Below are 11,749 nucleotides of genomic sequence, written 5' to 3' on the forward strand. Positions count from 1 at the left end.
AGTGAAAATGTGTGTGAGCAACAACAGGCCTGCTGAATGGCCATTGCTTTACCTCCAAGTCTCATTTCCCCCTCTGTGGTCAACCCTAACTTGGAAATATTAACCCAGATAAGCCAGGTTGACAGAGTACAAAACTACCACATCTAGGCAGTTACAGAGTGTGTCTAGAATGCAGGAAGGAGAAAGGGGCTTAAAGTATACACCTGGATTTATTCCTTTAGCGGTAATACCCAAAGTGATTGGATAACATCACCTGAAACATGTTGCTGGAAAGTAGAAAAGTGTCTAAGAATGAAGCCCCAGAGCACTCTAATTTTTTGATATTAAGGATATGAGGAAGAACTTGCCAAGGACTCGAGTAGTAACAGACGATAGGATGAAAATCTTATAAGGATTGGATCCAAAAAGTCAAGTGAAAACAGGGTGATTCAAGAAGGGAAAATGATTGTTTCTCCTCCCCTGCCCCGACCATTATTGAACTCCCTCATTGGGAAAATGGACCTTGGAGTTTCATTCAAATTGTTTCCCCAGACATAATAAAGAGTAGAAGACAGTACCAGTTTATTTCTATGTCATTAGATGACAGAATCACTTGAAATACATATTTCCTTTCTAAATGAGAAAAATGTTTATTAAGAAAACAACAATTTAACAGCTCTCCCTTATGAGAATTTTATGGACTAGAGCACAATCTGAAGACAATTACAGTTTCAGTCATAAACGCACTGCGTAGGTTGCTTATTTTATAACCAGAAGGTTGCTGAAGTTTGTGACATGCTGACATAAATATGTTATTAAAATTACAATGTTTGGTGGTAATTGTGATTAAACTCTTGGACAGCAGCTCCTCCAAAGAATGCAGCAATCATGTAGCCTCCTATCAGCAAATTTGTAAACATAATAATCTTTTACCATTACAGATAGCTTATGTTCCTTTTTTTAAAAATTTTTTTAAGTGTATTTATTTTTTAAGTGTATGAGAGAGAGAAAGAGAGAGCGAGAGCGAGCACGAGTGGGGGAGGGGCACAGAGAGAGGAAGACACAGAATCTGAAGCAGACTCCAGGCTCTGAGCTGTCAGCACAGAGCCTGATGCGGGGCTCGAACTCACTAACTGTTAGATCATGACCTGAGCCGAAGTCAGACCCTTAACCAACTGAGCCACCCAGGCACCCCATGATAACTTATATTCCTAAAGGAAGCCAATGAGAAGTCTTTCCTGTATTTTCTTCAGTCTGATAGTCAGATACCCCTTGTGGTCTACCATATTGTTTATGAAATTTTTTAACATTCCATAAGATTAAGTACAACACAGCCCCATTATCTTGAATGCCAAACCTGGAAATACTTTCATCCATTTTAAATATGTTCAAACCATATTCTTAGTTAAGGGTCTACATGTTACAATGTGAAGAAATGGAGAATTGCTGCAGAATGATTTTAATTCTTTCTCTGTAACGGCCTCTCTTGCCTGGCCTATAGACTGTGGCATTTTATCAACATGATTAGTACAGCCCAAGCATCTTTCTTTGCTTTAATCTGCAATCATACAGGGAATTGTGGCTCAAACAGGTAAGTATCCTTGATCCCCCTTGGTCACAAAGCCCTTTAAGGTCTAAGCTAAAATCCAAACAGATGGAATCTGTTTGCTGATATTTTGCAAGAATCATCATTAAATATATCCTTAGTACTGATTGCGATCTGAGTTGTATTTATTGCTGTGTTTATGTTTTTAATTGTGGTTTATATACACAATGGAGTACTATGTGGCAATGAGAAAGAATGAAATATGGCCCTTTGTAGCAACATGGATGGAACTGGAGAGTGTTATGCTAAGTGAAATAAGCCATACAGAGAAAGACAGATACCACACGTTTTCACTCTTATGTGGATCCTGAGAAACTTAACAGAAGGCCATGGGGGAGGGGAAGGAAAAAAAAAAAAAGTTAGGGAGGGAGGGAGCCAAACCATAAGAGACTCTTAAAAACTGAGAACAAACTGAGGGTTGATGGGGGTGGGAGGGAGGGGAGGGTAGGTGATGGGCATTGAAGAGGGCATCTTTTGGGATGAGCACTGGGTGTTGTATGGAAACTAATTTGACAATAAATTTCATATAATAAAAATAAATAAATAAAGTGACATAAAGTGGCAAAAAAAAAAGCTTCTTCAAAATTATCTTCATCTTCTGGAGCCCCAATATCATTTCTTACAATCCTTTGTATAATCAAATCTCTGAGATTCTTTTTTCTTTACACATTTTAGATGTGAATCCATTTCTTCCACAGTTCCACTGTGCTAAATATTTAGCTACAATCACAGTCAATGGAGTGTGGCTATGGGCCTTTTTTTCCCCATATGATCCAAACCATAAGGCTATATAGACATTCTCTCAGCTCAGGAAGTGGCTTTATCTAGTTGTGGATCTTCTAATACATTATCTGGGTAAAATTCTATTGCTGGGTGTTCTTTTATAATGACTATCCCATAGCCAACCATCTGTATATAGCCTACAGATTAAAAGAGAAACATGGGAATTCCAGAAGTTTTCAGCTAAATGTAGTAATGTACTTTCAGGGAGCCTACTTGCAACCATGGTAGAAAACCTACAGAAAAAAAAAAAAAAAAAAAAAAAAAAAAAGGCCATTGCTTCAGAAGGTTTTCTGAACTCTCTTCCAAAAACTAAATAGATACATTGTTATTTAATGCTTACAAGAATCTGCAACTTGAGCTTCGTTCTTGCTGACACTGCTATCTTATAGGAAAAAGTAATGTTTTCAATATCTTCTCTGTAGATCTGATTTCCAGCAATAATGGTAAATGAATCGATACCTGGTAGTTCCAAGCTTTAAGAATTTCAGGTCCTGTGGCTGTTGGATCTATTAGGTAAACATAAGCAGATTCTAAAATCTCTTGCCCACAATTGATTACTACACAACTTCAGCTGCCCAGCCTCCAGAGAACAGCCAGCCTGCAAAGTACCACCATCACCTCCTGAAGTAATTTTTTTTTGTTTTTGTTTTTTTGAATAGGTTCCACGTGGAAGTATTTTTTTTTAATCAGAAACCTTTCTGTCTCTTTTTCCAGCATTATTGAGATATAATTGACATATAACTTTGTGTAAGTGTAAGGTGTAGAACATAATGATTTGATACATTAAATACATTTTTTTAACCACAAATTTTTTTTAATTTTTTTTAATTTTATTTTTTTAATTTACATCCAAATTAGTGAGCATCTAGTGCAACAATGATTTCAGAAGTAGATTACTTAATGCCCCTTATCCATTTAGCCCATCTCCCCTCCCACAACCCCTCCAGTAGCCCTCTGTTTGTTCTCCATATTGAAGAGTCTCTTATGTTTTGTCCCCCTCCCTGTTTTTATATTATTTTTGTTTCCCTCCCCTTATGTGCATATGTTTTGTCTCTTAAAGTCCTCACATGAGTGAAGTCATATGACACTTGTCTTTCTCTAATTTCACTTAGCATAATACCCTCCAGTTCCATCCACATAGTTGCAAATGGCAAGATTTCATTCTTTTTGATTGCCGACTAATACTCCAGTGTGTGTGTGTGTGTGTGTGTGTGTGTGTGTGTGTGTGTGTGTGTATAAAGATAAAGATAAATGGATAAAGAAGACGTGGTGTATATATACATGTATATATATGTACACCACGTCTTCTTTATCCATTCATTCATCGATGAGCATTTGGGCTCTTTCCATACTCTGGCTATTGTTGATAGTGCTGCTATAAACATGGGGGTGCATGTGTCCCTTCGAAACAGCACACCTGTATCCCGTGGATAAATGCCTAGTAGTGCAATTGCTGGATCGTAGGGTAGTTCTATTTTTAGTTTTTTGAGGAACCTTCATACTGTTTTCCGGAGTGGCTGCACCAGCTTGCATTCCCTCATTAAAGACATTTTTAATATGCTTTAATATAGTGCAGGGATGAAGTTTAATATGAAACTGAAATTTCACTGTGAACATTTTCTGGTCATATGTTGTCCATTTCATTGATATAGAGTGTTACCTTGATGTTCTTGTTTAGTCAAATCTATGGGTGAGAGGAAGTGTACAAGGGAGTGAGAATAAACTACTTACCTGGAGCAAAAATAAAACCCTACAACTCTTGAGTTCAGATTTCATTTTAAGTCAGTTTTATACTAGTAAGTGAAGACCTCAGTATAAATTATATAAATGGTATAAACTACGAAGACTTTTTAACCTATCTGTCTTGTAGTCATTTTGTCAGTTGCTCTTCTACAGAGCTGGTGCTACAGTGTTTATTTCCAGCTCTCTAGTAGGGTCATTTATCCTCTCTTTACCTTTAAAAATAGGGCTAAGTTGTTTGATTTACCTCAATGAGATGATATACTGCTGATGAGATAACATTTGTGAAACCAGTTGACTGCCTCACAAAATACTTGCCACTGTGATTTCAAAACCACCAACTAGATTGTTTTCCTATCTGAAGAACAAACCCCTGAAATTAGATGATTCCTTCAGCTTTACATGGGTTTGGAGCAAAGGGAGATTCTCTCCTGCAAGAAAGAATGTATGGTTGCCAAAGGTGGCCTGTCTGTCTCAGAGAAATCTTGAATGATTACATGATGTGTCCATGCATGTGCATTGGGAATGTACATCTCTGAAAGATGCAGACGAAGCCCTCAAAGACAGACTCCAGTTCCTGGGAAAGCATCTATCTTCCCTGTGGACTGTTTTGAGGCATTACTATTTTCTAAGTTTTGCAGATTGTAAACCCAGATTATAAAATGGGAGACATTTTAGTCGACTTTATTTACCACTGACAACCCAGTTCTCAAAATTCTGCCCACTCTTCCTCCACATTTTACTAGCATGTCTAGTCTCTTTATCCTCTTCAATCTGCTTTGTTTCAAACTGCTGCGTTCTTCTCACTTTGAATGTTGTGATGATCTCCTTCCTGTTCTTGCTTTCATTATTCTGTTTCTCCCTTACTTTCTTCATATTCATGGCATATGTTCATCTTTGATCTGGTTTCCATTCTGTTGAACCTATGCTCTGCTACTTTCATGAATAGAGTTTTTGTTTTAGTTATTCTAAAAAACAAACAGCTTTCTGAAGATATGATGTGTTTTATACTTTAGCCTTTGCACATGTAATTTCTGTCTGAAATCCCCTTCTGTGGGAGCTGCAGTATGATGTGGTGATTGGTAGTTGCCGTAAGGATTGGTGGCTGGTGTAAAGATTTTGGAAGCTGGATGCTTGTGTTAAAGTCCTGTATCTTCCTTATTTACCTATATGACTTTGGGCAGTGTTTTTGAACTCTTTTTCCTTACTTCCTCGTCCTGAAAATGGAGATGATATCCCATCATTATCTGTCTTAAGAGTTTTTGTGAGGCACAAATGAGGTAATTAATGCATGAAAAGCACTTAGCACTATGCCATGAACACAGTTGACAACTGATACTATTATGTTGTTGTTGTTAATATATTTTGGCCAATTCCAGTGTATCTCCTGTTTAAGTTCCAATTTTCTTTCTTTGATTCTTTCTTTTTCTCTTTCTTTCTTTCTTTCTTTCTTTCTTTCTTTCTTTCCTGTTGTTTTTATTAAAACTTTTCACCACATTCTTTTCTCTACTATCAAGGGAATTAATCACTTTTGTGTGTGTGTGCCAATCTTCTGTATTCTATAGATGATCTTATAATGTAGAATTTACGTATTATTGGTATTCTAAATCTGTCTTACTCATTGGACTATGAGTCTTTCTTGATGTTAGGACCTAGGTTCTATTTCTTTTTCTTTTTTTTTTAATTTCTTTTTTAAATTTCTTTTTCTATTTTCTATTTTCCCCACTTTTTATTATAGAACCTATCATAAGACAGATGCTTAATAAATAAATTGAATATATGAATGAGGAGTAGAGTCCAAAGGAGTGTGTCAGAAAATACCCCTGGGAGGTCCAGTAGATATTACTGCTCTCTAATTTTGAAAAACATGTGACCCCTAGGGCTTGATAGAATTTTTTTCCTCAAACACATGAACGCTCTCTTTCCTAGTATTGTGAAATGAATACTTAGTAGAGAAGAGCCCTTTTCCTTTCAGTTATAACTTTGAAGAAATTCTTCTCTTGATTCCAACTAACTGACTTCTTCATTGACCCAAAAAGGTAAAATGATTTGTTCAGCAGAAAGTCCCAGATGGCTTCAGGCAGTTTTAGTTCAGCACACTTAAGGGAGCTCAATAGGAGAGATTTATACTGACATATGTCAGATTTTCTTCACAGTTCTTGGAGCTACAATTTTGGAAGCAACATTAATGAATATTCAGCAATATTTCCTGAACCATATTAATTTCACAAGTTGAGAATGGGAGAGAAAAGCTTTGGTTTTAATCTTTTTAACTCCTTGCTTAATTTAGACTGGAAATTAATAAATACAGATATTCATATATCCATAGTTAGATCACAACACATATGTCTTTTTTAAAGTGACAGCATTAGCAGATCTTTAATATTACTATTTAAAAATTTTTAATTTTATCACATAATAAATTACATGAATTTAAGTAAAAGAATTATAAAAGACATCAGTTATTAGCTCTCAGAGCCATTTTCTCTACTGTTTTTTTTTTGTTTTGTTTTGTGCATGTTAAAGGAAATTTTAAAAATCATCTCAGATGATAAACAGTTTAATTGGGAATTTAGCTTCAAGCATTTGAGATAAAATCGAATTAGATTTCTTAGAATTTTGATATTTGTCTTTAGTGTATAGGTTTGACAAATCATTTTATTATTGTTTGCCTCAATTATATACATCACCTGGTACAAAGGTACCGCCTACATGAGTGATGCATATAAAATAACTCTTCTCTGATGGCTTCAACCAAATGCTTGTTTTTATGATCAGCTTTGATCAGCTTTAAAAAGGCTCTCTTTTTTTAATTGAAGTATAGTTGGAACATAATATTACATTAATTTCAGGTGTACAACATGGTGATTCCACAAGTCTTACATTACATGCTGTGCTTACCACAACTGTAGCTACCATCTGTCACCATACAATGCTATTACAATACCATTGAGTATATTCCCTATACTGTATCCTTTATCCTCGTGACTTATTCATTCCTAACTGGGGGCCTGTATCTCCCACTCGCCTTCACCCATTTTGCCCATCTCCCTCTGGAAACCTTCAGTCTTTGTATTTATGGGTCTGTTTCTGCTAAACAAAAACTCTCTTAAATCAAGGACATATGGGGTTTGTTTTCAGCTTCCAGGTGGTTTAACCTCCACTCAGCTCAGTCAGTTACCCTTCATACTTTTATATAATGTGCCTTATCAAAATATATTGGTAAAACATAAAGAGAGGCAAGTAATACCTCAGTTTCTGGCCCACACTGAGTATCAAACAGAGCCACAGGATATAGACCAGTTTTATGTAAATGTCTAATGCCCTGAAGTGTTGTAATATGTGCTACATAGGGAAAGGATATTTGTTTCCTACCAGCAGGATGGTGGTCATACTGAGTTCTGTATTCCAGAGTGGTGTTGAATTTATACTTATATATCTACTTTATCTTCCCAGATCTGTGTAATAATGATGAAATATAACTTTTAGTGTAAAACAATAAGTTCTCTCCAAAACCAGGGTCATGTTCTGTTGACCAAGTCAGGAATGTCATGCATATATGTACCCAACTGAATAAAAAGGGCATGCAATAAAAATTAAGCTTGTGCTCTCATCCATTTACTCCATTCAGATTACTTTATTTTTGATGTTCACTATGTGATTATTAGAGCAACTCTCTACATATCTCTCCACTCCGATTATCTATGATGTGCAGTACGCTGGTGTGTTCTCGTAATGCCCTGCCCTTATTAAACTCAGTAGATGTTTGCAGTCGAGACTAGGCCTTTCTTGTAGCATGGCCCCTTTTCTGTATTGCCCCATCATATAATCTTGTTTTATTGTCTTTGTTACAATTCTCATTTTATATTTCATTTAACTGTTTATTTTTTGGCATGCTTCTATTGTAAGGAGGGTACAGACTGTATTCATTTCAGTTTCTTCTGTATTCCTGGAGCCAAGAATGATAATTGGCACGTAATTAGCACTGCGTGTTTAACTTGGAATGATCCAACAATTATCTTGAGGAATAGGTTTTTCAAGTCACACAATAAATGGAAAAAACAGGATACAAATAAAACCAGTTCTTCTGTAGCCAGAGCCCATTATCAATATTTTATATGCCATGACCTCATGACTCAAGGTTATTGCTTTGCCCTCATCTTAATCACACCCTACAAATACTAAATTTTCTAGTCAGATTAGAACAAATTCAGCCTTCCATGGATGGGGAATTGCCAGAGGTTTTCATGTTTAAGGCAGAGTCACATTCTTTGAGTAGATTTGCGTCTGAGCAAGGAAGGCACATTCTCTTTGAACTCTGCTAATTTATAATTCAGATTAAATAGCTCCAGACTCATAGAAGGGCAACCATCTCTTCACTGACACACTAAATTGCTATGATCCTTGGATTCTTCTGGATTGGACTGAATTCAGCTATTGGAAAAATGACCTGAAACAAGTAGTTATTGAGCACTTTGAGTACTGGGTTTATTATTATTATTATTATTATTATTATTATTATTATAAGCTTAATATCTGCTTGAAATTTATAATGTTGTTAAAATAGTTAACACAAGGATAACCTGAATTACTAAAGGCTAGTGTGTAAAATTCAAAATTCTTTTGACCTGATATAACCTGCAGATAACATCTGGAGAAGTGAGTTCTTTCATGCATGCATACATGCCAGTATTTATTAAGGGCACACGTTTTTTAGGCATTGCTTCAGCACTGGGAAAAAACTACATTTCAAAATGAATGTTAATTATTAATATGATACATTAATTACATTGATCAAGCAATCATTTCCCGCTCCACAAGGGAAGAAAACAAACCCATGATTTATATGTTGTTTTTATTTTGCAAAGTTTCAAGATAGGATGTTTCTGTATTCAATACATTGATTTTACCTATAATTAGCCTTACAACACTATTAGAAAAACTGCCAGTCCTTGTATGCTCCAGTTTGTTGATTTTCAAATTGATTAAGTGCAAAGAGAGGCATAAATCAGAGTGTCCATATCTGTTTTTTTAGGTTCAGATATCCCATTGAGTTTACTAATACACACTTATGTTTAATGTAAGGTTCTCTACTTCATAGAATACATGATTGATGGATGACAACTTGGGTGACCGCTTAAGCACTTTCTTTTCATATTATTTCATCTTACCCTCCATATTCAGTCTTCTGAAAATACTCATATATTTCTAGTTTGGATTCCAAATCTCATGGTGTTTCTTATTTCTGTTTTCCATACCCATAGCCCAACAAGCCAGTTACCAAATATTATCAATTTTGGAAGTATATCTCAATTCCTTATTTTTTTCTCACCATTCTCACTTTGAATGCCCTAATTTCAACTGTAGTCACACTCTGCATCCAGTGTTGTATTCTCCCGGTATGCTCCCACATGAATTTTGAATTGCCTTCTTTAGAACAGAAGTCCAAAGCTTCTTGTTGGTGTATGTCATGTATTATGTAAACTCTTTTGCAGTGAGGCATCCAGGGCTTTTGTGATCTGCCCCAATCTAATTTTGTAGTTTCATCTCCTATCCTTTTCTTCTGACTCCCTCACCATATAATCCCAGCCCCACCCTCACACACATTCTAGGCTTTTTTTAATGTGACACATATTTTCTTTAATGTGACATGCCATGGCATGCAATTCTTTCTTTGACCTGATACAACCTGCAGATAACATCTGGAGAAGTGAGTTGTTCTTTCATGCATGCATACATGCCAGTATGCATACATTCCTTCCAGACTTTATCTTCTTTATTTTTTTAATGTTTATTTATTTTTGAGAGAGAGAGAGAGAGAGAGAGAGAGAGAGAGAGAGAGAGAGAACACACAAGCAGGGGAGGGGCAGAGAGAGAAAGAGACACAGAATCTGAAGCAGGCTCCAGACTTTGAGCTGTCAGTACAGAGCCCAATGCGGGGCTTGAACTCACTAGCTGTGAGATCATGACCTGAGCCAAAGTTGGACACTTAACCGACTGAGCCACCTAGGTGCCCCAGACTTTATCTTATTAATCTCCATGTATGTCTCAGGGCGCCTGGGTGGCTCAGTCAGTTGAGCATCCAACTTTGGCTCAGGTCATGATCTCATGGTTCATGATTTCAAGCCCCCGTCGGGCTCTGTGCTGAAAGCTCAGAACCTGGAGCCTGCTTCAGATTCTGTGTCACTGTTTCTCTGTTTCTGCCCTTCCCCTACTCATACTCTGTCTCTCTGTTTCTCAAAAATAAAAACATTTAAAAATTTTTAAAAATAATAAATATTAAAAAGTTAAAAAAAAATCTCCATGTATGCTTTAAGAACAAGCTCTCATTCTGCTTCCTTCTACTACTTTGTATAAACTCCATGGGGAAAGGCTTCTTATGCCACTGTGTGCTTAACCTATAATGACATTGTCCAGGCTCTATTATAAGGGTTTCTTTCCCTTTGTTTCTCTCAGTAGTCTGAAAGCTCCTTAAAGGTGTACACCAAGAGTTGGTGTGCTCTTGCGATTCCACAAAAATGTAAGAGAAGGCCTAGGCTATATAAAATACTCAGTAAACATCAAATGAACAAAATAGATTCATTCTTCATTCTCACTCTCCTTCAAATATCCACCATCTCCATGAATTCAATTTATGATTGATTTTAATGTAATCTATTGAGAAAGAGATTACAGCTCTCATTCTTTATACCTAACATCATCTCCTCAGCTTTATTAATGTTTCAAAGAGCAAATCTTCATTGTGGGAACATTTTTACTACAGAAAGATCTAAGTCTAAAGCAACTCAGAAATTTAACTTTGTAATAGACATCGTTGTTTCTTAAAAAAATTACCGTTCTGAAATAAGTCATTGCAAGGAGAAAAAAAAATTCTCTGTGCTGGAAAGAAGAAGAAAATATGGCTTTTGGGAAGGTATTGTGAATCAGGTTAACAAAGAGTCACATTATGTGCCATAAAGGTTTTATGTGCTGTAAAATGTGAAGAGTAATTCAAAGTTGTGAATTGACAGACACAATCCTAAGGAAACCCAGAGCAGTTTTGAACTCTAGCCATAACTATAAATGCACATGGTGCTCAGAGTTTCTGTGCATGTATTTTAAAAGATATGTCTAGTTACTAAGTGGTTTGGACATCCTGGGCGTATAGTGTTTGGATATTTGAGGCATGAAGCAATTGCTCACTCATCATCCTAGACAATAGTTTTTTTTTAATTTTATTTTTAGTTTCTCACATAAAAATAGAAGTTTATTATCCACTCATATGTGTTTCCTTATTATCTTCCCATCAAAAGAAAAAATATATAAATGAAAATACCTTCACTATTAAAGAAGCCTCTTGAAAAATGAGTTCCCATCGTTGTTGAGAAGCAGTTCTCCAAGACATTTATACATGCTTTGTGACAGAGTTTGTTCCCAAGGATGTTTGCATAGCAAACTAGAGCTAGTTTCTCCCTCTGGGTCAGAAAGCAGATGTGTTTCCTCACCAGGATGATAAAGATACTCCCTTCCTGCCAGGAAAAGGTTAGTCAGATTTTTCTTTATGAAATTGAAGGTTTTCTAAGCTTAGGATCTTCAGCTGTGCCGTAGATCCACTGTGTGTACATTATTCACCAGGACCTGCTTCCTATCTTCCCCCAAGGA

The 11,749-nt window shown here is 36.1% G+C and overlaps 1 pseudogene; it reads right to left on the minus strand.

Moving 5' to 3' along the window:
* Positions 1 to 1,182: 1,182 nt before the first annotated feature.
* On the minus strand, positions 1,183 to 10,472 carry LOC132660647 (NEDD8-activating enzyme E1 regulatory subunit pseudogene; annotated as a pseudogene).
* Between the last annotated feature and the right edge of the window lie 1,277 nt (positions 10,473 to 11,749).

Source organism: Panthera onca, chromosome D1, assembly GCF_046562875.1.
Source record: "Panthera onca isolate mPanOnc1 chromosome D1, mPanOnc1 haplotype 2, whole genome shotgun sequence".
Lineage (NCBI taxonomy): Eukaryota > Metazoa > Chordata > Mammalia > Carnivora > Felidae > Panthera > Panthera onca.